We start from the raw sequence: 26,990 nt of genomic DNA on the forward strand, positions 1-26,990 counted from the left end.
TTGTTGTTTTTTGAGATGTTTTGCTATGTAGCCCAGGCTGGCCTGAAACTCATGATCTTCCTGTCTGAGCCTTCTGAGTGCTAGACTTACCAGCATGTACCACCATACCTGGCTGAATTCTGACTCAGTTTTTCTCTTTTCTAACAAGCAGTTAAAAACAAACCACAGGGGCTAGAGAGATGGCTCAGCACTTAAGGTACTTGCTTGCAAAGCCTGAAGGCTCAGGTTCAGTTCCCAGGACCCACTGAAAGCCAGATGCACAAAGTGGCACATGTTTCTCAAATTCATTTGCAGTAGCAGGTGAGCCTTGCATGGGCATTTCCCCCTCCCCCCCTTTCAAATAAATAAATAAAATATTTGAAAAAAAAGAGACAACTTTCTTAAAAAAAAAAAAAAGAAAGAAAGAAAGTAAATAAAGCCACCACAGCAAGGCATGGTAGCACATACCTTTAGTCCCAGCACCCAGGAGATTGAAATTGGAGGATCACAGGGAATTTGAGGCCAGGCTGGGGTTACAGAGTGAGTTCCAGATCAGCCTGGGCTAGAGTGAGACCCTGCCTCAAAAAAATAAATAAGTAGGGCTGGAAGGATGGCTTAGCAGTTAAGGCATTTGCCCGCAAAGCCAAAGGACCCAGGTTCTATTCCTCAGGACCCACATTAGCCAGATGCACAAGGGGGCACACGTGTCTAGAGTGTCTGGAGGCCCTGGTGTGCCCATTTTTTCTCTCTCTCTCCCTTCTTTCTCTGTCAAATAAATAAATATTTTAAAATAAATAAATAAACACACACACACACACACCATAAGCCTGACATATTGGTACACTCTTATAGTCCTAAAATTGTGGAAGACTGATGCAGGAAGACCATGTTTTAAGGCCATCTAGGCTACAGGCTACATAGTGGATTTAAGACCAGCCTGTGCTATATAGGAAAGCCCTGTGTCAAAACAAAACAAGGGCTGCGAAGATAACTTATTTGTTAAAGTGGTTGCCTTACTAGCATGAGGACCTGGTTTGTTCCCCAGAGAACCTGTGTCAAAATGCTGAGTGTGGTGGTACACACTTGTAACCCTAGCACCAAGGAAGCAGAGTGCATTAGGGTAAAGGAACAGAACGATTGTATTAAGGGGATTTAGTATACTGGCCTATAGGATAAGAGCAGGACCACAACAGTGACTAAGGGCTATAGAGTCAGTTGAAGAACCCCATAGCTGCTCAGTCCATGAGGCTGGATGCCTCAGCAGTTCAGTCACACAGAGACAGGTGTGAAAGGGTCACAGGAGCCCTGTGGCTCACCAGCAGGCCAGTGAGAGATCCTGCCTCAAAAAAAGGGGAAGGAAGGGTAGAAAGTGTACCTGAGGAATGAGGAACAGCAACCAAGGTTGCACTCTGGCCTCCACATGCACACACGTGCATCCACACAGGTGCACACACACAGAAGAAAACACTCCCCACAAACTGAATATTTTCCCTCATGAAACAAATATAAAAAACACATATCTTTATCTTCCCTGATACCAGCTAGACTTCGTTTCCTAGCTTCCCTCACAAATTGTCTGGGATATCTGACAGAGATCTAGCTAACAGTGTGAGCAGAAGTGATAGTACTTTCTAACCATAAAAATCTGGCATTTGTGTTACATCATATAAGCAGATATTCTTGGAAGTGGCCCATTCGAGAAGAAAGATTCCAGTATCCCTGAATTGTTCTTGCATTTATAAAGGCAATTAAGTTTTAGGGCTAACATGTTAACAGCAGCAACAGATGGCAACATACTTTACTAGTTCTGTTAATGCTATCACTATTCTGTTAACCACTTATCTCAGTGAATTTGGTAATCTTTGATAACTCCTACCATTTTGCTTCCTATGCCCCGTAATCCACCAACTTACAAGTTTCTGAAGATCTCCCCTTTCTTTCAATCCATGTTCACTCCCCTGTTTCAGGCCTTTGTTACTTCATTTTTAGATTTCCCAATAGTTGTCTTTCTAGCCTACCTGTCTTTAGATATTCTGCCTTCCAGTTTGACCTCAGGTCTTGCTGGATTAAACACTCTGCAGTCCTACTTGGATCACTCATTAAACAGTTACTAAAAAACTTTAAAAAAAATTTTTTTAATTTTTTATTTTTATTTTATTTATTTATTTGAGAGCGACAGACACAGAGAGAAAGACAGATAGAGGGAGGGAGAGAGAATGGGCACACCAGGGCCTCCACCCTCTGCAAACGAACTCCAGACGCGTGCGCCCCCTTGTGCATCTGGCTAACATGGGACCTGGGGAACTGAGCCTCGAACCGGGGTCCTTAGGCTTCACAGGCAAGCACTTAACCGCTAAGCCATCTCTTCAGCCCTAAAACACTTTTTGTCTGTCAGACTCTGTGCATGTTGCAGGTCATATAACTCAATAATACTTAGTGCTTTTCTAAGGCTCAGGGTCCATTGGAGAAGAGGTGGAAGGAAGAATGTAAGTGCCAAAGGAAGTATAGGACTCCTTACAATGCATTCTTCCAAACACAAAATGACCTGGATATCCATGACCTCTCAGTGCCTGGCACTATCTACACAAGGCCAGTATAATAGGAGGAAAAGATGATGACATCAAAATAAGAGAGACTTCTGGGTGTGGTGGCTCACACCTTTAATCCCAGCACTCAGGAGAGCAGAGGTAGGAGGATCTCCATGAATTCTAAGCCACGCTGAGAATACAGAGTGAATTCCAGGTCAGCCTGGGCTAGAGTGAGATCCTACCTCCAAAATTATTAAAATTATTAAATTATTAAAATTAAAAATAGGGCTGGAGAGATGGCTTAGCATTTAAGACACCTGCCTGCAAAGCCAAAGGACCTCAGTTTGATTCCCCAGGACCCACGTAAGCCAGATGCACAGGGTGGCATATGAATCTGAAGTTCGTTTGCAGTGGCGGAGGCCCTTGTGTACCCACTCTCCCTCCCCACTCTTTCCCTCCTCCCTCTTTCTCGCTAGCTCTCTCAAATAAATAAAATTTAAAAAACAAACCAAAAATAAATAAAAATAAAAGAGAGACTGATTGAGAGAGGGAGGAGATACAATGATACAATAGAGAACAGAGTAGTGAAGGGAAAAATGAGGGGGGCGGGAAGCATCATGGTTTATTGTCTATAATTATGGAAGTTGTCAATAATAAAAAAATTAAAAAATAAGTTACTAAAAATAATGCTTAGTGTTTGTCCTCAGAAACCTTAACATCAAGCTAGGGAACCGCACAAGTTTGTCAGCCACTATAATAAAACTGGATATGGTGGCACACACCTGTAATCTCAGTACTCAGGAACAAAGGCAGGTGGATCATTGCAAGTTCAAGGCCAGCTAGGGTTACATAGTAAGACCCTGCTTTTAAAAATGAATATAAGCTGGGCATGGTGGCATACACATTTAGTCCAAGCACTTGGGAGGCACAAGTATGAGGATTGCCATGAGTTTGAGGCCACTCTGAGACTACATAGTAAATTCCAGGTCAGCCTGGGCTAAAGTAAGACCCTACCTCAAAAAAAAAAAAAACAAAACAGGAGGGTTGGGGAGATGGCTTAGTGGTTAAGGCACTTGCCTGCAAAGCCAAAGGACCCAGGTTCAATCCCCCAGTACCCACATAAGCCAGATGCACAAGGTGGTGCAGTGGCTAAAGGCCCTGGCGTGCCCATTCTCTCTCTGTCTATCTCCCCGCCCCTTGCAAATAAATAACTAAAATTAAAATTAAAAAAAAAACAAGAACAAAAAAGAAGGAATCAAATTAAAATGAAATTATTAGGGCTGGAGAAATGGCTTAGCAGTTAAGGTGCTTGCCTACAAAACCAAAAGACCCAGGTTCAATTTTCCCAGTACCCATGTAAGCCAAATGCACAAGGTGGTACATGCGTCTAGAGTTCATCTGTAATGGTGGAAGGCCCTGGCACACACATTCTCTGTCTTTCTATCTACCTCTATCTATCTGAACAAATAAACAAATAAATAATTTTTTTGAATTTTAGCCAGCTGTGGTGGTGCATGCCTTTAATCTCAGCACTCGGGAGGCAGAGGCAGGAGGATCACTGTGAGTTCGAGTTCACCCTGAGATTACATAGTGAATTCCAGGTCAGCCTGGGCTAGAGTGAGACCCTAACTCGAAAAAACAAAAAATAAATAAATAAAATAAAAATAAATAATTTTTTTTAAAAAAGAAATGAGGCTTAAGAGCATGCTGATTATATTTTTTTATTTGTGGCTCAATATTTTAAACATAAAAGGAGCAATATTGAAATGGAAGGCAGTCATGGTGGTGTGTTCCTTCTGGTCATACATTAAATACAGAGAAGAGTCAAGAAGAAAGCTCGCTCACTTGCTAGTTAACACTGGTTGGGAAAATGAGCCTGGGAATGAATGCAACAAGCATAAGGAAATAAATAGTCAAAGGGAATTTTATTTGTAATATTATAGCTTTGAAATAAAAATAATACATCTGTTATTTTGTTAATTAAGGTTAATTAAAAATCAAAAAAGTTGTATTTAATAATTGTAAAACAATAAAAACATACCTAGAAATCTACCTTTTTGGGTTTTAAGAACTTCAAGCTTTCCAGGCACATTGACACATGCCTTTAGTCCCAAAGCTTGGGAGGCAAAGGTAGGAGGATCTCATGAGTTCAAGGCCAGCCTGAGACTACATAGTGAATTCCAGGTGAGCCTGGGCTAAGGCAAGACCCTACCTTGAAATACAAAACAAAACAAACAACAACAACAAAAAGAACCTTAAGCCGGATGTGGTGGCACATGCCTGTGATCTTAGCACTCAGGAAACTGAGGCAGGGGATTTCCATGAATTTGAGGTCAACCTGGGCTACCTAGCAATAAAACAAAAACACAAACACAAAAGAGCCTGAAAAAGTCTGAGTGCTTATTCACTTATCCTCAGTGATTTAAAGTGATTGTGCTAAATAACTGAACTTAGCTATAAGCTTCTGTAAATAATTTCAAGTTATGTCTGCTAGTTTTCAGAGGCCTCAAGAGCGTTGCAATTTGATTACATATTCTTAGTAACTGTATTCCACTTTCAGTAATAAAGTAAACTATATATACAAATCTAGCAATACTACTAATTCATTGCAACCAGCACTTATTTTCTTCATTAACTTTTTATTGTTATTTTCAACTTACACAGCATGCACAAATGCAGCAATTACATGTTGAGCAAGAAGGGGAAGGCTTTTTATGCTCAACGTACTGTACATCAGAAGTCATCACTTTACCCAAGCATTCAGAAAAAAACAAAATAAGATCAGCCCGTTAAAAAACAAGTATAATTAACCACAAAAGTAGGTGGGCTAAGCTACTAATCTACTCAGCCTGAGAGTTAGCTAATCGTGTGATATAGATTAGCTCTCCTGACTTCATCACAACAAAACTAAGCTGCATAAATTGGTTTTCTAATGGTACGAATATCTAAATATTTTTCTTAAGGGAAAGCTATATGTTAATAAGAAAACAAAGTTAAAGCCTTTTTAAAAAAAAAAATAGAGGATTGTATTAGGTTAAGAGAAGGAAAGAGGAAAGTATTAAGAGCTCCTGCCCATGAGAAGGCAGGAGTGGGGAAAGCCTACTTAGAGACCCAAATTGGGGTCATTTTGGGGTTTTGAATGGAGGCTGAGCTAACCAAAAGGCTTTGTATCATAATAAGACATTTTAAACAGGGCTTGACAGTCACCAGTACAAAGTTATTTCTATGCACAAGACCTGCAGTTAGTTAAAACTTTAAAAAATGTGGCACATGCCTGTAATTCCAACTACTTGGGAGGTTGATGCAGCAGGCAAGTTTAGCTTGGGTAACGTACCAAGACACTCACCTTAAAAAGTCATGTCTAATGGTAGAATCTGTTTAATAGCTTCATGATGAAATGCTTCCTGATCCTTTAAATTTAAACTCAGAGCACACGCAGTGGTAAAAACAGTGTGTTGTAACAGTGTGGTGGCACACGCCTTTAATCCCAGCACTCAGGAAGCAGAGATAGGAGAATCGCCATGAGTTTGAGGCCACCCTCAGACTACAGAGTGAGTGTCTGGTCAGCCTTGGCTAGAGTGAGACCAAAAGACACCAAACAAACAAAAAAACCCAATGTGTTGTAAAAACAACATTGGAGTTTTATCTCACATCTGTAACTAGATCATGTTTGAGCTGAAGCAAGTCCACTGGATCTTACTCATTTATAAGATAGGGCAATAATGAGTTTCACATCAGGAGCTTAACAGGGCATCTTGCCAGCTAGCCTGGAGTCCAGTACTGCTTCTCCTGAGCCCTTCTTTTCACAAAAGCCCAGGGCAAGGAGTGTGCAAATACAAATATAAAACAGTTTGATCTTAAAAAACAAGGGTTTCCTGACATCAAATGCAGCTTAATTTCTTCATTTACCTGCTGGCACTGTGTCCACATTCACTATTGGAGCTACCAACTACCCAGGGCCATCCACGCAGTCCCTTGACTTACAAATAAACAGCCCTGGGCTGAGGATGGCTCAGCTGTGCAGAACTCTTGCCCCGTAAGCATCAGGGCCACTCAAGGCAGAGACCACCCACTTCTAACCCCCTCGAATCTAAGTAAAAGTTTGGGCATGGCCCCACATAGCTGGCTGTAAGGGTGGTCACTGGAGAATTGCCTCCGGATTCAGGGAAAGATCCCAGTCTCAAGTAGATGGAGAGAAAACAAGGTGGGCTTCATATGATTGAACCCAACCAAGAGAGCAACAGAACTGATAAAGATGCCAAGAGTAAATGCAGGGAGCCAGAGAAGAGGAGTGGCAGAGGGAAGTAGAGCTGGCTTCAGAGGAACAGTGGTATTCCCCAGCCTGGCGAATTGAAGCTCCTTTCAGCTCTCAACTCCTCAGTGTGAGAGTTGTATAAGTTAAACATATCTTAACCTAAAGTAGAGGGTTGGGGTACCTCAGGAAAGAAAACGTGGCTTAATCATGTTATGCATGGAAAATGATCCGTGACTCAAAATGCTTAACATACTGGTTTTTAGTGACTAGTTTATATGTATGTTTTCCCACTTACGTACCTTCTAGAGAATGCCTGTTTTAGCCCTCTCCCATCTTAGTACCTCCCCTGCTACTGGATCCTCTATTAGAGTTAAAACCTTTGAGGTACTTCTTGTCTGTTTTATATATAGTAATCTATATACTCATATTTTCCCTGTACTAGATTTCTAGATTGGTTCATATGCTCATTGATTAATTGGTTGGTTGTTGATTCAACAAATATTTGTTGCGGACCTGCTGTGTGCAAAGCTGACTATAACTTACATAGAAATATGATAAGTATTATTATAGTTTAACACATACAGTGACATGTGTAAGTCTTGTACTATTCTATGTTGTTCATATATATTCTTTTTTTCCCTCACAATAATGGCTAAGAAATAAATAGCTATTCTTAGAAAACAGATCAAAGACATTTAATAGCTTGCTGAAGTTTATAGTGCAAGTAAATAGCACAGTTGTTTTCCAGACCCCATTTGACCATAGAGTCCATGCTTTTTCCAGTACCATAGACAGCTTCTGGACTCCATTGTCCAGAATAAACTTTCTTACTCATGTTGACATCCATCCACAGCACTAAATACAAATCTTTAGGTTCTAGGTTTGACATGAATTCTGTAATGGGTAGGAACCAACTTAATAGACCTTTTGTTGTTTCCAAAGCCATGCTGTGATACCGATGCTTTGTATATTATTGCTGATTCTTTGAGACAAACTTTCCTTATGGACTTCAATTTAGATGAGTAGAGAGACTTGATACAATTTAAAAAATAAGGTCTTTTGTGTTTATAGGCCATATCTCTTTTGTTTCACATTTCCTTTCACCAATTTATTCTTATTAATTTATCATATTCTGTTGTGGAATACTGACTTCTGAATTACATATATTCTTTTTGGGGGGGTTCAAAGTAGGGTCTCACTCCAGAGCCCAGGCTGACCTAGAATTCACTATGTAGTCTCAGGGTAACCTCAAACTCACGGCGATCCTCCTACTTCTGCCTCCCGAGTGGTGGGACTTAAAAGATGTGCACTACCACACCTGGCCTTGAATTTTTTTTTTTTTTAAATACAGGAAACTTTTATTTTTCAAAATGTGCTTTTGCCCTAAGCAGATGTTCTAATGGATCTCCTCTACAGATAAGAAACAAAATGTATGTCAAGTCATTAGTCCTGAAATACTAAAAATTTTAGTACTACAAAATTTTGACATTACATTTATATTCATTAGAGACACCATTTCAAGGCATTCTTTGGACAACTATGTGTCTACAAGAGCTCCTGCTGTCCATGCTGAAATATGGACCATCTATTGCTTCATTGTAATTGCTTACATCTTCATTGTAAGTAACAATGCTATGGGTTTTCAGGAGCCATACAGAAGAGAACCAGCAAACTATGAAGACACAAAGAAAGTTTCCATCCCTTCTTTCCAAAGCTGTAGTTAATCACTTGAATACTATCCAATATAGTAGAAAGCTGGCAGACTTTTCTTTGCAGCAGGCTATGTAAAAATGTTTATAATTCACAGCTTGTTATGCCATGCAAATGACTGCATTCCCAGTGAAGGAGAGTGAGAAAATATGGCTGTGAAATTACTTAACTCCCCTTTGTTAGTTGTTTTCTGGCAACAGTGAAAGGATACTTTGCACTTAAAATGCATTTCTATATTTAATTTTGTCATTCGATTCAAAACTTTTGAAAAAAAAGAGGATGATTTACTTTTTATCTCTAGATAAGCTAGAGCAGTTTTAACAAAAACAATAAGCTAAAAATCAGAGTTGTCAAGAAATTTAAGTGAAATAGTACAAAATTATTAGGATTTTAATTCAGTTTATGGCTTCAGTTTTGCAAAATCTGCTTTTGTTTTGTCACACCTGCAGATCTTTATAAGCAGCTTCTTATTTTCAAAAATATATGAACTGTATTTCATGCCTGCAGCACTTTCACTGAAAGTTAATCTTCCTCAGGAATAATTAGAGGGATGGGTAAGGTGACTATAGACTATATGTAATTGTTGAGTCTGTATACTCATTAGTTCTTTTAAAAAATATTTGTTATTCATTTGCAAGCAAAGAGACATAGAAGAGAGACAGACAGAGAGAATGGGCATGACAGAGCCACCAGCCACTGCAAACGAACTCCAAATGCATGTGCCACTTAATGCATCTGCCTTTACTTGGGTAATAGGGAATTGAACTCTGGTTGTTAGGCTTTACATGCAAACACCTTAACAGCTAATTCATCTACCCAGCCATTAGTTGTTTTTTTTAATTTGTTTTTGTTTTTGTTTTTCAAGGTTGAGTCTCGCTCTCTAGTCTAGTCAGTCTGACCTGGAGTTCACTATACTATGTAGTTTCAGACTGGCCTCAAACTCAGCAATCCACCTACCTCTGCCTCCTGAGTGTTGGGATTAAAGGCATGTGCCACCACACTGGGCTCTGCAAAATTGTAATTTTATGGAAGATCCCTCCCACACTCTGTTAGATTCATAAAGCTTCCCGAAGTCAAGATCCACCATTATGATTTCCTTTGTATCAGTTACACTACTGTAGGCTCAATAAATGTGCCTCAGATGAGATTCTGGTGGAAAAGTAGCTACAGCTGCTCTTTTGGTGCTTGTTACAGTCAGGTTCGCATTGCTGCTAGAAATCACCCAGCCAAGAGCAGCTCATGGGAACAAAAAAAAAAGGGTTTATTTTGGCTTACAGGATCAAGGAGGAAGCTCCATGATGGCAGGGGGAACAATAGCATGAGCAGAGGGTGGACATCACCCCCTGGCCAACATAAGGTGGACCATAGCAACAGGAGAGTGTGCTAAAGGTATAACAGCCATAAGTCCGCCCCCAACAAAATACTGCCTTCAGGAGCATTAATTCCCAAATCTCCATCAGCTGGGAACCTAGCATTCAGAACACCTAAGTTTATGGGGGTTACCTGAATCAAACCACCACAGTGCTCTACCCTGTAGATGGCTTCTGAGGAAGGGGGATCCTGAGGGAGGTGAGGGAAAACATAAGAACTGGCACTTAGAAGTGCATGTAGTCCTTTTTTTTTTTTTTCCTAAATCTTCAAGATGGGGGGGTATATCTAGTTTACACTTCCCTGAAGAGAAAAGAGGAAAAATTTATGTTTAAATATTTAAAGCAATAAAAACACATTTAACTTTTCTTTAATATACTTAGAATAGAAGCTGAGGACTTTCTAATCAGTTATTAATTGTACATTCCTTTTTTTCCCAGTGCACAAATCACTGGATAGTTAGCATAGTTAAATAAAATATTTTGTGGACCTGCAACCTATGTTTTTGAGAAATAATAGATTACTGTCTTACAGAGAATAGGATTTTGTGGCAGTATCAAGGCATCATTTGTACTGTCATTTTCTCTTCAAAGAACTTTTTATTACAGAAATTTAACTTTTACAACCATAGGGGAGTATTTACTTATTTCTTACTTCAAGCGTTCTTTGAAGTTAAACATTAGAGCGCCATGAAAGTTCCCATGTCAGGGTGAGAAGCTGATCGTAATGATTTGTTGTACTTTCTTGGCTGCTGCTTTGGGATAAATAGGAGCCTGGGGGAGCCCAGCCCTGTGGAGGTTAAGATGAGCTACTTCCTCTGCTCTCCACTGACCTCTCCTGGCCTTGGGCTAGAAGAGTTGGTGATACGGGTGGCAGCCTCTTCTTGAGTATGCCTTGATGAGAGCTGGGAAGCCAAGGAGCCAACCAATGTGCTTCTGTTTCTGTGCTTTCTTTTATGGTGGTTTTATTTGGTTTGTTTGTTTGTTTTGGTGGCTGTTTGAGGGACCAAACCCAGGGCCTATCTGTGCTAGTCAAGCACTCTGCCACTGAGTCATGCCCTCGACCGCCTCCGCCACGGTACTTTGTTGTGATCACTTCCAGCCTCTAAATCCTAGGACTCTTTCCATTAATCTTCTGTCACCTTTGTAAGAGGCTAGGCGAGGCGATACACTCCTGTGGTCCCAGCACTTGGGAAACCAACCTGAGCTAGAGTGATACTATCTCAAAGTTAGATAGGTAGACAGACAGACAGATAGATAGTCAGTCAATCTGGGCAGGGGAGGTGGCACAGTGGTTCAAGTACTTTCCCACATAAGCATTAGAACCTGAGTTCAAATCCCTAGAGCCCACATCAAGTGCCAGCATGGGGTGCTCATTTGTAATCCCCATACTGGACAAGTGGAGACAAGAAGACCCTGGGACTTGCTGGCTAGCTATTCTAGGCAAATTCTAGGATAAGTGAAAGACCCTGTCTCAAAATATTGGGAAGCAGTTGATATCCACCTCTGACCTCCCACATATACACATGTGCAGCCATCAGTGTATGAATACACATACATAAAACTAAGTCTTTATCAAACATTTTACATATAAAATAATACTTGATTTCCATCTTATTAGATATACTTATAAACTACAGTCTGAGCATCTGGTAACCTTGAGATAACTACCTGCTGCATCTTGCCAATGACTACAAAATGGAAGAAAACTGAAATCTATTAGCAAATGTACCTTTCTCAGAAGTTTGACTGTCCTTACACATAATCATTTGTTTCTGTGAAAGTTGAAGGTACTCTAAGCTGGGAACCTCTGACCTAGACAGCATTGTCAAACAATAGTGTTCCCATTTTGTTTTCCTGTTGAAATGGTCATCATTATTAAGTTTGATTTTTAAAACTTATCCTTTTCTTATTCTGCTCAAAATTCAAAGATGTTTAAAGTATGATTTTCTGCAGATTCTTTCAAATCATAAAAAATTTTAAAACTCCTAAGTTGAACCATTTCAAGTGAAAGACTATGGCCATAGACCACAGCCATAAAGAAAGAGCAGTTATATTAGGACATGATAGCATTTACATTTTGTACATTGGTTTTTATTTTTTGTTTTTTGATATGGGGGTTCACAGGCTGGCCTCAAACTCAACAATCCTACCTATACCTTCCAAGTGCTGGGATTACAAGCATATGTCACCTTACCCAGCCATGTTATTTTTAAATTAATTAATTAATTTTTATTTTGCTTGTGTGTAGTGTGCTGTTTGTGTAAAGTGGCATATGCATGTGTACATATGCTTGCCTGCAGCAGGGGTCACTCACCTTTGGTGGCCAGAGTGGAACATCTGGTATGTTTCTCTTCCACTTGGTCTTGAGCCCAAATTTCTTTCTACTGCTTCTGGAGCTTGAGGAGCTCCAAAGGTTCTCAAGTCTCTGCTCCCTGCAAGACTAAGGTTACAGGCACATGTGGACACCCCAGCTGTTTTATTTGGAATGTAGAGATTTGAACTGGCGATCTCAGGCCCCGTAGACTCTCATGCTTATTCAGGAAACAGACCTAACCATTGAGCTATCTCTCCAGCTTCCTAGCCATATTGTTTTCCTTTTTAAGTTTTAGACAGACTTTATTGGATTAAGAGAAGGAGAAAGTATAGAGAGCTCCTGCCCCTGACAAGGTAGAAGGGGTAAAGCCCTCATACAATTTTTTTAAAAGCTTTTTCACTGCTTACAGTCAATTCACATTCAAATGGTTCTGTGACAATCTAACTCCATCTGCCTGGGTCGCATCAATTGTCTCCAAGGTCTGAAAGTCTACAAGGGTGGGAACCCTGAAGAGCCCCAATTTATCCAATGTCCCCTTCCCCACAATGCCTTGCTTTTATTCTATCTCTGCAACAATTAAAAAAAAAAAGGGCTGGAGAGATGTCTCAACAGTTAAGGTGCTTGCCTGCAAAGCCTAAGGACTCAAGTTCAGTTCTCCAGTACCCACTTAAAGCCAGATAGACAAGCTGGCATGTGTGTCTGGAGTTCATTTACAGTGGCTAGAGGCCCTGGCATGCTCATATTCTCTATCTATTTGTCTGTCTTTCTATCTGTCTCTATCCACCTCTTTCTACTTCTCTCTATCTCAACTAAATAAAAAATTTTAAATAAAAATATAAATATCTATTTAATAAAGTCTGTCAAACCAACTTCAGGATAGTTCTTCTAACTTCTAAAAGAGACTCCTTAAGATTACATATTTTGCTGGGTGTGGTGTGGTGGCATATTCTTTTAATCCCAGCACTTGGGAGACAGGAGAAGTAGCGCCGTGAGTTTGAGGCCACTCTGATATTACATAATGAATTCCAGGTCAGCCTGAGCTAGAGTGAAACCCTACCTCAAAAAAAAAAAAAAAAAAAAAACACAGGCATGGTGGCACACACCTTTAATCACAGCACTGGGGAGGCAGAGGTAGGAGGATCTCTGTGAGTTCCAGGCCACCCTGAGACTACATAGTGAATTCCAGGACAGCCTGGACTAGAGTGAAACCCTGCCTTGAAAAACCAAAACAAAAATTTACATATTTTGATAATTGGTGCTAAGTGATCCCATTTTTGGCCAGTTCTTTCACTTGTCCCTTTTTTTTTTTTTTTTTTTTGAGGTAGTGTCTCACTCTAGCCCAGGCTGATCTGGAATTCACTATGTAGTCTCAGGATGGTCTTGAACTCATGACAGTCTTCCTACCTCTGCCTCCTGAGTGCTGGGACTAAAGGTGTGCGCCACCACCCCTGCCTTTTGCCCTTTCTTCATGTATTCTCCTCTTGGTTCTAACAGGGTAGGATTCTTCCTGAGGCTCACTTTAAGGGTTACTTCCTGTCCTGTAGGCTTCCTTGCAACCTGCCTTTACTTCTGTGCTAGCACTTACTGTCCAGGATTGAAATCCTTTTTATTTTTATTTTTTAGGATTGAAATCTTGTAGTTTTCTCTCTACATCCTTCTCTTATCTAGCTGTGAACTTCTCTAGCACAGAGCTATGCCCTCTACCCTCACTTTTTGTTTTGTTTTTATTAAGTATATGCTTTCTATTAACACATCATGTGTTGGTACCACCATTTCCCTTCTTCCTGCTCCCAGTCTGCTGACGGTCCTCCTCAGGATGTTCCCTGTGGGGATGTGGGTTATGAGTTGGCAACAGTCAGTCATGGGGGGAGGGAGATGCTAATGCCTCTGGATATGCTCTTCCAACCTGTGGCTATTACAGTCTTTCTGCCCCCTCTTCCACAGAATTCCCTGAGCCGTGCTAGGTAGGCACGTTTTAAGACTACTTCAGTATTGAGCTGTCAGGAGCTTCTGGATCTCTGCTTTGATACGTGTTGACAGGGTCTGCCTCCATCATCCTGACCCAGGCTGTCAGGTTTGCCATGGAAGCAGCGTTCTTGTTCATCTCACCAATTCCTCTGTAGTTTCACCTGGGCACTGGCTGGTGTGTAAGGGGTGGTTTATCTCCCTGGTTCATGCTACCTTCTGAAAAAGAAAAACAGACACCCTTTTTAATTGTTAATTTAGGGAGATTTTGATGGATATAGCCCCTCTTTTGGCCAAAGACTAGCAGGAGTTTGTCATTGGAGACCATGATCTTGGTCTCCATAGGATTCTGACCTGGTTCCCAGTTTCAGCTATGGGTACCTACCCACTGAGCAGATCTCTTAGCCAATCAAAAAGCCAGTGGTTAACCCACCAAGGCTAGGTAGCACCATTGCACAGGTGTTTATATCTTGTCAGGCTGGTTGCTTTTGAAATAACAGTGTCCCCTGCTTGCTCACAACATTGTTAGCCACACCCCCCCCAACAGTTTATAAAGCATTTTAGCATCTGGGAACTGGCTCCCATCTGGATTCCTGCCAGGTCTCTCTCTGTTTTGTGTCAGCAGCATGTAGTGTCTTTACCAGTACACCCCTACCTTTCAATGAATTTTCAGAACCTATCACAGGGTCTAACACAGGACAGGTATTTAATTAATGCTCATTAAATAAAAGCCTTGAATAATGCTCTTCTAATGTAACAATAAGATGAGAAAATATCTCTGGTATATTGTTCTTCTAACGCTAATGATTTCTTTTTGCTTGCATATGATGCGTGTGTATGAGTGTGCATGTGCTTATGGAAGGCCAGAGGTCCTCTTGGGATCCTGTCTGCCTCTTTTGTGAGACAGCTTCTCATTGGCCTGAGGCTCACCAATAAAACTTGACTAGCTGGCCACAAGCTCAGCAGATCACTTGTCTCCATCTCCCCAGTGGCTGGGTTTACAAAAATCACCACCACACCCAGCGCTTACATATCTATCTCTATGGCTGGGGTTGCAGGAATGCACCACCGCACCCAGCCCTTTATGTGGGTGCTGAGGATTGAACTTGGATCCTCATGCATGCAGGCACTCTACCAACCGAACCACCTCCCAGCCCCCTTTCCCAATGAATCATTGACAATTCTTTAGAAATAATCTCTTCACAAGATCTCTTTGCTGAAATTCTTTGCTTTACCACTAAAAATTCAGATGGTATTAAAGGGTTACCTACTAATTTAATAAAATCCTTTTAAGTTGTTATTATAAAATTTGCCTTCTTCACTGGTCTTTCTAGTTATAATCATTTTGTCCACAAATTATAATTTATTAAATATCAGTAAATGTGGGTTTTTCATAAAGATGAGGAACCAAGGGATGACTTTAGGAAAATAAATATATGTAGCAGTCTGTGAGTTTATAACCAAATTGGGGACAAAGGCAGTATTTAAAATGTTTTAAAATAAGTTGATGTAAATGAGGCATTTCAAAGTATAGTGTAGTACCTGACCATTAATTTTGTGACTTTTGTCAGTTGATGTCACAACCTTAGTGTTATTTTTAAAATAGTTGTTTAAGGGTCCTTAATTAAGTAATATGATGTTTGCTTATTTCAAACAGTGTGCCTTTGTTCCTATCAAAGCTGTGCTGGCAGGACATTGCTTCTTTTCCCTGTTCATATTCATTGTTAGATAGTGGCTTCGCAAATAATAGATTCCAAGGACCTTTTGATCCACTATTACTGTAAGATAAAATGCAACTTTATTTTTTTCTGGGCATAATGGCTTTAACCTTGTATACTAATTTGACTGGGCTTGTGGGGGGCAGATCCTTAAATGAGACACAAATGAAGGAAAAATTGCTAATGCTGCCACTGTATATCTAATGAGCACTGTGTAATAAACCATAACCTTTTCAACATTTCTCTGGAAAATGGCATGATTATTTTGGATGGCTAGCCCTTTGTGGATGGCTCATTACCGTCTGGCATAATATGTATTGATAGAGACTGTAATTGTCAGCTCCTATTTGACATGCTGCCTCTAATAAATATGGCTTGCATCACTGGAGCCCACTAATGACTATATGGGAAACTGTAATCAAAGAAAAAACATTTTTTAGTTTAAAAATACATGTGTGTACATAAAATAGAAGATTATCTGTGTCTCCCTGCCCCTGTGTGAGTATTTGAAGCTTCCCCTAAGGACTGACTGATGCTTGACTCAGCATTGAAGCCATATGGTAAGGGGTGAGGCATGTGTGTGTGAAGGAGAAGGGTCCTGACAATGAAGAAGTGATTGTGAAACCCAGTTCCTGTGGATGTTTAAGATTACAGGATTCTGGTTCCCAGTCCTGAAATTAATGCTTGATAAAAACCATTCTTGATGCTTCTTTGTGCTTTTCTTAAACCTAACTTTCTCTTGAACATTTTATTATAAGAATTTTGATTTTTTAAGCTGTGCGTGGTGGCACACGCCTTTAATCCCAGCACACGGGAGGCAGAGGTAGGAGGATCACTGTGAGTTCGAGGCCACCCTGAGACTACATAGTTAATTCCAAGTCAGGCTGAGCCACAGTGAGACACTACCTCAAAAAAAAAAAAAAAAAAAGAGAGAGAGAAAATTTTGATTTTTGAGAAGAGAAATAAAAGGCTATCTTACAAGCCAAATTACTATGAAATGAGTCACAAGAAAAATAAATGCCTACAGACTATTGTATACAATACTTGAGGATGAAAAAGTATAAGTTGAGTATGAGAATTAGACCCTGTTTCATGTTGGGAAACATTTAGGTCTATTCAGTTATAATTGTGAATATAATTTTGAAACAGAGTTTCAAAAGAATTATATTTCTGTTACCCAATATGTAATTATAATATGTCTCGACCGTATGGACAACTTTCAGTTTATATAGTATAATTCAGGACTTTTATGAAATGGAATTCTCATATGGCTTATAAAATTAGAACATGAACATGTATTTATACTTCCTGAAGTAAATCTAGAAAATCATGAGGAATGGGACCACTCTCATGTTTCTTCTTAAAAATTTAAAATGTGATATCATTTATAAGTTAAGAAAATAGAAGCCAAGGAGGTGAAGAGAATTGTGGGGAGATATGACTGTTCATCTACCTATAGATTTGCACCCTGCTCCTGATCCACATTCTTGAAGTCTCTGAGCCCCTCTATGTACACTGCACAGTGGGCCAGTGCCACGCACTTAGCAGAGTTGTTGTCAGGATCAGGTGACAAAGCACATATGAAGTTCTTAATGTGCTACTTTTGGTTATTTAGTAGTAATCAAAAAATATTAATTGTCTTACTTAAAAATATATGTATATATGTATGTATGTAGGTAGGTAGGTAGATAAGTATTTGAAAAAGAGAGAAAGAGGCAAAGAGAGCTGTGCCAAGGCCTCTAGCTACTGCATGTGCTACGCATGTGCTACCTTGTGCATCTAGCTTATGTGAGTACTGGGGAATAGAATTTGAGTCCTTAGGCTACAAGTGCCGTAATCACTATGTCATCTCTCCAGCCCTAATTTTCTTAAAATATTTTCACTGGGCTGGAGAGATGACTTAGTAGTTAAGGTATTTGCCTGCAAAGTCAAAGGACCCAGGTTCGATTTCTCCAGGATCTAGGTAAGCCAGATGTACAAGGTGGTGCATGTGTCTGGAGTTCATTACAGTGGCTGAAGGCCCTGGTGCACCCATATTCATTCTCTCTCTCTCTTTCTCTGTCTCTCATAAATAAATAAATAAATAAATAAATAAATAAAATAAAAGTGAAATATTTATTTATTTGGAAGCAGACAGAGAAAATGAAAGAAAGAGGAAAATAGGTGCACCAGGGCCTCTTACCATTGCAGTTGAACTCCAGATGCATGATCCACTTTATGCATCTAGCTTTACTTGGGCTCTGAGGAATCAAACTCAGACCATTGGGCTTTATAAGCAGGTACCTTTAACTGCTGTGTCATCTCTCCAGCCCTTAATTCTCTTCTTTGGCCCTTTGATTCTGCCTCTAGCCCCACAAGGAGCCACGTTTCTTCAAGTGCATTCAGTTATTTTCTTTTTTAAAAAGTCTTATTTGTGAAACAAAGACTTGACTTTGTATAGGTAACACTAACTAGGACTTGTTATCCGCCAGATATTCTTCTCATGTTCTTACATGCATACTCAATCCCCAACAACAGCCCTAAGAAGTAAATGTTTTTATCACCCTGTGTAACAGATAAAAATTACTGAAGTACACAGGGGTAAAGTAACTTGCCCTAAGTGACACAATGGTGGGCCAAGATTTGAACCCAGGTCTTACTCTAGATCTCATGCTCTTAGCCATGCTCTATACTCCTTCTGCAGGCCATACATCTCATGGTCATAAGACAGGAAAGAACTGGATCTGGCAGAGTTCAGAGGGCCCTTAAGGAACAAATCCAGCCTAGCTTCTAAAAGTAGGGAAGGGGGCCTGGAGAGATGGCTTAGTGGTTAAGGTGCTTGCCTGTAAAGCCTAAGAACTCATGTGTGAATCTCCAGGTCCCACATAGCCAGATGCAGTGACATAGCATGCACTGTCACATGCACACAAGGGGGCACACTCATCTGGAGTTTGTTCGCAGCAGCTGAAGGCCCTGGTACACCCATTCCCCCCTCCTCCCCTCTCAAAATAAATAATCTAAAAAATACTTTCCAAAAAAAATAATAAAGTAGGGAAGGTGCTGGACATGGTGGTACATGCCTTTAATCCCAGCACTCTTGAGAGGCAGAGGTAGGAGGATCACTGTGAGTTCAAGGCCAGCCTAAGACTATAAAGTGAATTCCAGGTCAGCCTGAGCTAGAGTGAGACCTTACCTCAAAAAAAAAAGGTAGGGAAGGTATTTCTAAAGGCTAGCTGGTAAACCATGGGAAGAGAGAATAGATAATACTATGGGATGCCAGGCTAAAGAGAAACTGATGATTCTTGCACTACACTTTCCAGTAAATGGCATACAGTGCCCTGTATTCACTATGACAGGTCTCCTGTGGGGACAGGATCTTGACCTGGCTAACTTTTACCTGTTCTTTAAGATACAGTTCTGCTCTCATCTGCTCCGGAAAATCTTTCCAGACCCCAGGTTAAGTACTCTTTTCTGAGCTTTCTTGGCACGCTGTGTGTGTATAAGTCTGTACAGCTCTAGTGAGGATGGTGGTAATAGTTTCTGTGTACTGAGCACTGATCAAGTATCAGGAGATTGGACCATTAAAGAGGCAATTAAAGTTAAGTGAGGTCATAGGACTGGTGTTTTTCATAAGTAAAAGAAAAGACAACTGAGAGATTTCTTTCATACTCTGTACACACAAAAGAAAGGCCGCAAGAAATTGCAGTGAGAATGAGGCTGTCTGCAAAGCAGGAAGAAAGCCCTCACCAGAAGCCGGACTGCTGGTACCTTGATCACGAACTTCTAGCCTCAGACACAGAGAGAAATTAAATGTCGGTTAAAGCCACTGCCTCTGATGTTTTATTTTTGTTGCTGTTGCTGCTGCAGCCCAAGCAGTTTTATATAGCAGATTATCACAGATTTGCTTATTTTAGGTTTTAAATCAAATGTTATTTGAAGAAATGTTCACAATTGATTATTTGTCATGATCAATATCCATCTGTGGATAGTGTCATAACTCAAGTTATGCCATTAATACTATAATAAGTCTAGGTGTGCAGCTTAGTGATAGGACACCTGCCTAGCATTGGGAGGCTGAGGGTCCAGTCACTGGCATTGAGTAACATCTGAGTAACAGCTCAGGATCCTTCCCTTCGCGGGCTCTGGGGCTTCCTGAGCTCCTCTCTCATGGCTCCTGGCTTAGTCTTTTCCCATTGTCAGGGCTTATGAGGACAGGTCAGTTCAGAACCATCTAAAGTATTACGCTCAAGGCCAAGAGAAGCTAAACAGGTATATTTTTATCTTTCAAGAAGGCTTGCTGTTTTTTTATGTATCACCTTCTTTCATAGTCCTTACTGCATTCTTTTCTTCAGAATAAAAGTAAAACAAAGGGCTTAATACTCCTCATTGATTCTAGAGCGGACTCTGTAAGGCCACTCTGATTAATAAGCAAACCTCTGTTTAGACCAGAACAGGGCACTTGCAGCCAGACAAAAAGTATGCTGATGAAATTAGGTAGCATAATGACTTGACATTCCACTAATTAACTGGCAGTGAATATTCTTCTGTGGTCTGTGAGTCCCAACTGTCAGCTCACATTTCTTTGGTTTAGGTAACCTCACTAAGCAAAATATAAAATAAGAAGAATGTTAATGTTCTTTTGTTTCTGCATGAAAATGACTGTCGTAAATAGTGGCAACTCAATCATTTTGTTCTCTTTACTGCATCCAAATCATTTAGGGCTATGGCCAGACATAGAGTCGCTCTTACTTTTCTCCTTTGTATTATTCTCATTTCTTTTCCTCTCAAGCTTTGTCTAGAAGAGACCCCCAAGCCTTTAAAACAATTAAGCATGTATTTATTTATGTATGTAGACAGGAATATAAATTTGAGTCAAGTAGAACAGTGTCATTAAAGTTGATAACCAGGTAGTAAGTCCATAGAGCAGAATGAAGTTGGCACCATAGGGCAGAATGAAGTCGGCATGGGTTGTACTCTGGTCTTTCTCCTAACCTGTGTTCCAGCCTATTCCAGTTGCCGTCTGCCAACTGCAGCCATGCTCATACTCCCCAGCAGCTGCCGCTCTGCTCACTGTCTGGCAGAAATGGTGCTCCCTTGCATCTAAGAAGAGCCCAGCTCTTTTGTCAGCCAAATCCTCAGGGGTCGTCATTGTGTCTCTTTGTAGCATATGGACCATAGTATTAATTTTACACTGTTTACTTCATATTTTTCTTGTTAAGTCTTAAGCCACAGTACTGTGCCCCAGCTAAAATTTGAATGCTCAGGGCACAGACCATGTCTTAAACTACCTTTATAGAAAGGTTAGCTACATATTTCATGTTTTGATATATATTTTTTGATAAAATAAAAACCCTACCTCAAAAAACATAAATAAATAAATAAATTACACATTGAGTACTTAACTGCTAAAGTTTCCCCCCTCCCTCCATAAACTTAATGCAAGAGTAATTTCATTGTGGTCCTGAAATGAATAAAGTACATACTTTGGTTGTAATGGTATGCCACATAATCTGAATTAAATGACTCTCTTACAGTATTTTGCTAATGTTTGACTTCCAAATTGATATGTGAACCTTTTTGTGTCATTGGCTCTGGAAGTTTTGTAATGAAGGAACTTGGTGACTTCTCATACATTTCAGACATGTCTTACTCCTTACAGCCTTTATTATTTTAAAAAATGGCTTCAAATACACCCATCTCTAAAGAGAGAAGTCCCTCCAGTTACTCTTTGAGTGGCATCAATTGGAAGAAAGTCTAAGAATGCAGAGTCTTTCTTTAAGACACCATACTGTGAGCACAAGAATGATTAAACCAGTGCATAGAGAAGACAATGGTGGTAACAGTACAAACATGATTAAATGTAAACATACATAAAAACCCACAAGAAGAAGATTGCGTAGAAAATTATGGACACATTGTATCCTTTGATTAGTATAAGTACAATAATGTAGACAGCCACACTTCTACTTTCCTAGTTACAGAAAAGTCTTATGGATATACATGTTCCATCTATATAAGATGAAAGTTTATCAGATGAGCTTCAAGTTCTCCACTTAGTTCTCCAAAGAATTCAAAGTTTTTAAGCTGCTACATAATGTTTTAGTTGAAACTGAATTGAATACTTGCTGATTGAATATGGAGTTTGATTGCTTTACAAGGTTTACATGATTTTAAAATGTTTTGAAATTTTTTTATTTTTATATATGTATTTGAGAGAGAGAGAACACTCACCCCAGGGCCTCTAGCCACTGCAAACAAACTCCAGATATATGCACCCCCTTGTGCATCTGGCTTATGTGAGTACTGGGGAATTGAATCTGGGTCCTTAAACTTTGCAGGCAAACTCCTTAACTGCTAAGTCATCTCTCTAGCCCCCCCTCCCAAAAAAAAAAATTAGTGTTTTTTGTTTGTTTTTTTAAGGTAGGGTCTTGCTCTAGCCATGGCTGACCAAAAATTCACTCTTTTAGTCTTACGGTAGCCTCAAATTCACAGCAATCCTCCTACCTCTGCCTCCTGAGTGCTGAGATTAAAGGCATGTACCACCATGCCCAGCCCTAAAAATATTTTTATTTCTTTATTTGCAATCAAAGAGGGGGAGAGGAGAAACAGACAGTATGTGTGTGCCAAAGCCTCCATCTGCTGTAAATGAACTCCAGATGCATACACCATTTTGTGCATCTGGCTTTACGTGGGCACTAGGGAATCAAACCTGGGTCATTAGGCTTAGCAAGCAAGCATCTTAACCACTGAACTGTCTCTCCACCCCCACATGACTTTTTTGATAAGTACAGCATCCATTATTAAGTACTTTTGTACTTAATAATGTACTTTTTCTGCTTATCACATTTATCCTTGCCATTCTTTTTTTTTTTAATTAATTAATTTATTTATTTGAGAGCGACAGACACAGAGAGAAAGACAGATAGAGGGAGAGAGAATGGGCGCGCCAGGGCTTCCAGCCTCTGCAAACGAACTCCAGATGCGTGCGCCCCCTTGTGTATCTGGCTAACATGGGACCTGGGGAACCGAGCCTCGAACTGGGGTCCTTAGGCTTCACAGGCAAGCGCTTAACCGCCAAGCCATCTCTCCAGCCCATATCCTTGCCATTCTTTAACTTCCTTTAGAACAGGACTTTGATGGGCTAATGATAAAGGTATCACGAAGCACTTCATGCAGGGTCACAAAACAAGATAGGTAGAACTACACATGTGGCCATTCTTCTACAGTGTATTTTATGTTACCTATTAAAAATGTAAAAAACAAGTGGCAAGTATGATGGTGCATAATTTTAATCCCAGCATTCAGGAGGCAGAGGTAGGAGGATCACTGTGAATTCAAGGACAATCTGAAGACTGCTGAGTGAATTTCAGGTCAGCCTGGGCTAGACCAGTACCCTACCTCAAATAATTTTTGAAAATAAATAAAAATAACAGTGGGTAGCAAGAAGGTTGACAGGAAGGCTAAGCATGTAGATGGGGAAGAAGCTAATAACCACAATTTGAAAAGAACCTTAGAGCAGAGGTTTCTGTGAAGAGTCTGCCCATTGAGGGAGCCAGCCCACCACCGTGAAACTGGAAGACAGAGGGGATGGTAGCAGAATATGGTTGTGTCTTATGGCACTGGGAGACTTGAATTCTTCCAGCACTCAGCTCTGAGGTCTGGGACAGGTAATCATGCTGAGATGCAAAATCTGGCCTGTCCTATGAGGATCAGTGTGAAAATCAACAATCAGTGCTGAGGCTGAGGGTATAGCTCAGTGGTAGAGCTGTTGCCTGTCATGGAGTTCCATCCCCAGTGCCCCAAAACTGGCACAACCAGTGAATGCCAAGTGCTTTGCAAGATCAGCAGCCCAAAGCAAATGTTAAGCCTTGGCTTTGCACTTACAGCATAGAAGAGGGCTTCCAGACTGTCCTTGTATTCACCAGCAGAAGGGACTAAGCTGGAGCCTGGAGTGCACTCATTCCATCCAACACGTCAGAATGTTAGCATGCACTAGTAAGCAGTATTACCTGGTTATCTCAAAAGTGGAGATGAATACCTTACATGTAAACAGCTAGAATGAGAAGTGATGGTCAGACAGAAGCTTAGAGAATGATGCCTTGAAGAGAAGGTGTGACTGGAAGTAATGTGATCTTAGAGATATCTATGAAAATCAAGTTCTTATACTTAACTGTTTGTGACTTAAAACAGATAGTACAAACTTAACATATGCTATAAAGCCAGTATTTCCTAGGGTGAGCAATTTACAAAACTCATCTCTGATCATCTTTGAGTATTTTAGCACTGTGTAATCAGTGCTGATTTTATTTATTTTATTTAAGAGAGAGGGAGAAAGAGCTAGGCAGAGAGGGAGTGAGTAGAGGCACATTAGGGCCTCCTGCCACTGAAAACAAATTCCAAATGCATGTGTCATTTTGGGCATCTGACATAACATGGGTACTGGGGAATTGAACCTGGATTTTCAGGCTTTGCAAGCAAGCACTTTTAACCACTGAGCCATCTCTCCAGTTCTGTATAATAGTTAATTACTAGTTATTGTTAATTACTAGTTCAGTTTTTTTTTTTTTTTTTTTGAGAGTGACAGACACAGAGAGAAAGACAGATAGAGGGAGAGAGAGAATGGGCGCGCCAGGGCTTCCAGACTCTGCAAACGAACTCCAGACACGTGTGCCCCTTGTGCATCTGGCTAACGTGGGACCTGGAGAACCGAGCCTCGAACCGGGGTCCTTAGGCTTTACAGGCAAGTGCTTAACCGCTAAGCCATCTCTCCAGCTCCTAGTTCAGTTTTTATAGAACCTTCATTCCATATCTGAAGGACTACCAATAAATTATAATTTTGGGGGCCAGGCATGGTGGCACACACCTTTAATCCCAGCACTTGGGAGGCAGAGGTAGGAGGATCATCATGAGTTCAAGGCCACCCTGAGACTACATAGTGAATTGCAGGTCAGCCTAAACTAGAGTGAGACCCTGCCTTAAAAAAAACCCAAAAATATAATTTCTGGACTATGTACATGACAGCATAGTAAAAGGATTTTATAACTCTGTATTACATGGTCTTATTTTTTATTATAGGAATTTCCAACCAGAAAAAAAGTCTTGTTTTATCAGCTTCTTAGGACAACATAAGATTTAAAAAAAAAAAAAAAAAAGATTTGGGCTGGGCGTGGTGGCACACGCCTTTAATCCCAGTACTCAGGAGGCAGAGGTAGGAGGATTGCCATGAGTTCAAGGCCACCCTGAGACTCCATAGTGAATTCCAGGTCAGTCTGGCTAGAGTGAGACCCTACCTTGAAAAACCAAAAAAATAATAATAATAAGATATTACATGTGTGGCCTTGAACAAGGTATTTGGCCTTTGGATAATCACTTAACTGACCTTGAACCAAGTCTTTAGAACCTCTTGGCCTCAGTTTCTACAACTGTAAAACGAGATTACATGATTGGAGTCCACGGTTTTTAATATTTTTCTGTTTGGAAAATAGTCCCACTCTTTGGCTGTAGTTTAGGAAGTTCTAAATACAACTTTTAGTCCCTTCTCCCACTAAAGTTGTATGTGTGTGTATGTAACTTTTTTTTTTTCCTTTCCTGGTTTTTCAAGGTAGAGTCTAAAATGCTCTAGCCCAGGCTGACCTGAAATTCACAATGTAGCCTCAGGGGGGCCTCAAACTCATGGCAATCCTCCTATCTCTGCCTCCCGACTGCTGGGATTAAAGGCATGTGTCACCACACTCAACCTAAAATGATATTTTAATCTAATCTATATTCCCATTGTTCTGGATTGTAATCTTCCATTTAACAGATAATTAACTATTTCTTAGATAAATAAATAGAGCCATAATACTAGTTCCATTTGCCTACACAAGGGCTAATGAAGGCATTTGCTACCTGTAAACAATTTTAATTAAAAATAGACCATGTCTACTGCCCCCAAAATGAGCAATATTCCATAAGTCCTTCTTGCTTATACAGTGAGTTGAATTTATTTCCTTACTAGTCATATGAAATACCTTTTCATGATACCATCTTTTAATTGGAAAACCAAGCCATAGGTTGATGAAATAACTTGTAAGATACTGTAGTTCACAGAAAATGAAGCTAGAATTTTCTGAAAATAAAACTCAGCATCTAGATAAACTTTACATTTTTTTAAAAAATCAATATTTTATCTCATGTACATTTCAATGAGTTTCATGGATATCTATCACCATAGTCACCTTTCTACTACCTTCTTCCATCCTTCCTTCCTACCTCCCATCGATCCCCTTTCTGCCACCAAATAATCCCTACTCTGCTTTCATGATGGGTGTGTGGGTGTGTGCGTATGTATGTAAATCTAGAGTCCATATGTGAGGAGAAAAAAAAATACACAATAATTTGTCTTCCTCTCCACCGCTTTATCTTCTTTTGTCCCCAGTTCTCCCTATGTAAACTCATATGGAGACACACCCACTCTGAAGCACAAATGACTTGCATTATTCCCAGAGGAAGGTGAGAGCATGAGGCTTCAAGAAACGTGAGGTAGATGACCAGGTACCCGAGACCTAAGAGCTCACAAAACAAGCTTACCACCTTCTGGAGTTAGCCTTATCCATCCATTGGATTACTTCAGATACTTAGCAGTTTTGCTTTGAAGAATATGAGGCATCAACATGAAAATAAAAGGTGTCCTCTCAGGAAATAAATGTAGTGACTATTGAAGAAAAGCATGGATGGAGGTAAGGGCTCCTGGAGAACAAAACAAATATCTATAATCTGTAGGGCTTTAATGATCCAGGTGATATATCTACCTGCTGACGCCTCATCTTTACCATAGACGTAATCTAAACCAGTGGTATTTTACAGATCCATAGAGGGCCTTCGAGGGCCTGCTAGCGATGGGGACAGGGAAGGTCTGGAGGGACAAGAAAGGCTTGCCTAACACCAAGAGCAGTATACAGAAATCCAGATGACCTTTGGAATGCCTGCATTGGTGTAGTGGATGATGCTCTGCTGCAACTTTAAGTCACTGTACCTGTGAGTACCTCATCTCTGGCCTGGATTTACTAGACAGTTGAGTTGAAAAGTTTTCTGTAAAGATTTATTTAAGTAGAAATAGAAAGGTCAGTTGGTTTAAAAGCAACAGTAGTTAACACTAATAAGCATTTACCATGTGAAATTGTCATTCTAAGA

The 26,990-nt window shown here is 40.2% G+C and overlaps 1 protein-coding gene across 3 annotated transcripts in view; it reads left to right on the forward strand.

The window, feature by feature from the left end:
• Pdss2 (decaprenyl diphosphate synthase subunit 2) overlaps window positions 1–26,990 on the forward strand; it is a 322,043-nt gene that overhangs the window by 109,652 nt on the left and 185,401 nt on the right. The gene's annotated exons all lie outside the window — the stretch shown is intronic.

This window comes from Jaculus jaculus, chromosome 7, assembly GCF_020740685.1.
Source record: "Jaculus jaculus isolate mJacJac1 chromosome 7, mJacJac1.mat.Y.cur, whole genome shotgun sequence".
Taxonomy (NCBI): Eukaryota; Metazoa; Chordata; class Mammalia; order Rodentia; family Dipodidae; genus Jaculus; species Jaculus jaculus.